Source organism: Fukomys damarensis, unplaced genomic scaffold, assembly GCF_012274545.1.
Source record: "Fukomys damarensis isolate Sample0158 unplaced genomic scaffold, DMR_v1.0_HiC HiC_scaffold_2, whole genome shotgun sequence".
In the NCBI taxonomy this organism is placed as follows: domain Eukaryota; kingdom Metazoa; phylum Chordata; class Mammalia; order Rodentia; family Bathyergidae; genus Fukomys; species Fukomys damarensis.
The window spans coordinates 17,993,503-17,995,706 of NW_022900914.1; the positions used below are offsets into that span (position 1 = coordinate 17,993,503).

Here is a 2,204-nt window from a genome sequence, read left to right on the forward strand (position 1 = left end):
CCAACTCAGTTGACCAAAGGCAGAGAATTCAAAATCCAGATCTTCTCACTAGAACTCTCTCCCGGGTCTTCAACTTACAAGTGAAATTCTCTTGTCAGCTGAGAGTTAGCCACAAACTAGGGAAGAAGACTCCGTTGTTCATTTTAGGCCTCCCTTTCAGGGAACTCAGCTTGTTTCCCAAGAGTCAAGCGGAGGTGGCCCCAGAAGGAAACAGTCACTCGAGGCTGAGACAGGAGGATTGCTAGTTCAAAGCCAGTCTGAGCTATATAGAATTCAAGGCTGCCTGGGCTACAAAGTAAGATCTGTCTCAAATGTAAAAGGAAGAAAAGAAAGAAAGACAAAGGAAGAAGATCACTTGGGTCATACAAAGCAAATGGGTGACAAAGAAGCCTACCCTCTCCCCTTCCCCACCAAAAACTCACCGAGAATGTTTTCCCAAGGAGCAAAAGGAACACGGCCCTATAACAGCTGTCCACAGAGGACGGGTTCCACATGGGCCACAAGTGACCTGGAACAAGAAGAGATGGCTTCTGGTCTTGTTAAAGAGGCTTGCATCTCAGGCTGAGGGAACCCCCGTTCCATCAAATATGTTACGGCCCTGAAAGGCTCAGTCCCTGTGGTACTCTGTTCTTGCCTTACACTAGCCTCTGTCGTAGCTCAACTGAGCAATTACCAACCACATGTCTTCTGGAGACTGAAGGAGCCACCAGGCCCCCTCCAAACACAAGGGAGAAACCAGTTCAGCCATAATTCAAGCTTACATGTCAAATACAAATACGTGAACTGATCGTGAGGTCCACATACTTGCAAAAATATAACCATCTTTTGAGAAGGAAAGCCCTGCTGATTGTACTATTTCAGCAGAATGATTTTTAAATCTAGAATCATTTTAAACTCTCCAAACATTATACTTCCAAGAAAAGCAAACAGAAAGGGAAAGTTCTGTGCTTCTTGTTATATCTAAGATTGATTCTAGTCCTCCTCTCCAGATTTCCACATTCAAGCCCCTGTCCATGCCTAGATGCAACAACAACAAGGGATTTTAAATCCCACAGGGAACCTGGATGAAACCACTCCAGGCGGATGCATGCCATTCTAAGTCTGCAGTTTGCTTCACTACGTTTAAAGGGAAAGTTATGCGAAGCTAATGCTGCACAGATTTTTCTAAATATTCCACATTTGCCAATGGCAGAGCCAGTCGTGGACCACATCAGGAGAGACCTGGGTAAAAGCACTTTCCTAAATGTCGGCGATAGATTATAATTTACTGAGGGGAAAATTGCAGCTGTGTGGTTCCAGGACAATTTCCTCCAAACACCACTCCTGTCAGGTCAGGTTCTCCTCAGGCAGAGCCAGTGCTCCTTTGTGTGGGAAATTTCAAGGGTGATATTTAAGACCTTGAGACTGTCCAGGAGGACCTCCATACGCGGGCCCCGCCTCCTGGCTCTCTGTCTACTTATTTTGCCCGGGTGGACTCTGTCACTCCTGCACCCTTCAAATGTGGCTCAAACCTCCCCGTTTCCAAGGAGCCTCCCCTTTCCAGCCTCTCTCCACGCTGGCCGTTTCCCAGTACGTGGCACTCCTTACGCCCGTCCTTGCCATTGTCACTGCTGATGGTGGCCATGGAAAAGCTCAGCAGCAAATGTGGAGCCCCTGTAAAGCCACGCGTGGAGCAGACTCCCTAGGGGCACCCGTGATTTTGCTTTGCTTTTTCATCTCTTTCTACTTCGTTACCTGGTTCTAATCAATCTGTGTCTTGAAGGCTTTCTGGGTCAGAATAGAATGTACACGGGGTTTTTGGACTGCGTTGCTTTGTACCCTTCTCCTAGGACATGTCCTCCAAACAGCTTACCTCCCACGACTCCATAAGCTCCTGCCAGGAAAAAAAAAAGATCTGAGAAACAAGTCATCGTCTTCTGTTCTAGTTTCTACATTAATACCTCTTTGTACCTTCCATTAAAAGAGCATATGTATAAGACCCTTTATATACATTATCTGCCACCCTAAATTACCAACCTGTGTTCAATACAAACAACCACATGATCAGAAAGGTTAAATAGTTGATTCAACAATAATTGCTTCTTTGATTTTTTTTTCTGATAACTATAATTGGGAGAAAAGCAAATCCTTCCTGATTTGCTGAGTGTTATAATATGTGACTTAATTTTGAGTAAAGTTGTGTTTAGGTCAAGACAAAAAAAAAA

The 2,204-nt window shown here is 45.0% G+C and overlaps 1 long non-coding RNA gene across 1 annotated transcript in view; it reads right to left on the reverse strand.

Moving 5' to 3' along the window:
- Nucleotides 1-1,660: 1,660 nt before the first annotated feature.
- The window catches only part of LOC117285737, a 13,526-nt gene continuing 12,982 nt past the window's right edge, over nucleotides 1,661-2,204 (reverse strand). Inside the window, exon 3 of the long non-coding RNA XR_004516874.1 lies at nucleotides 1,661-1,873. This is a non-coding gene — a long non-coding RNA (uncharacterized LOC117285737). The remainder of the gene's footprint in view (nucleotides 1,874-2,204) is intronic.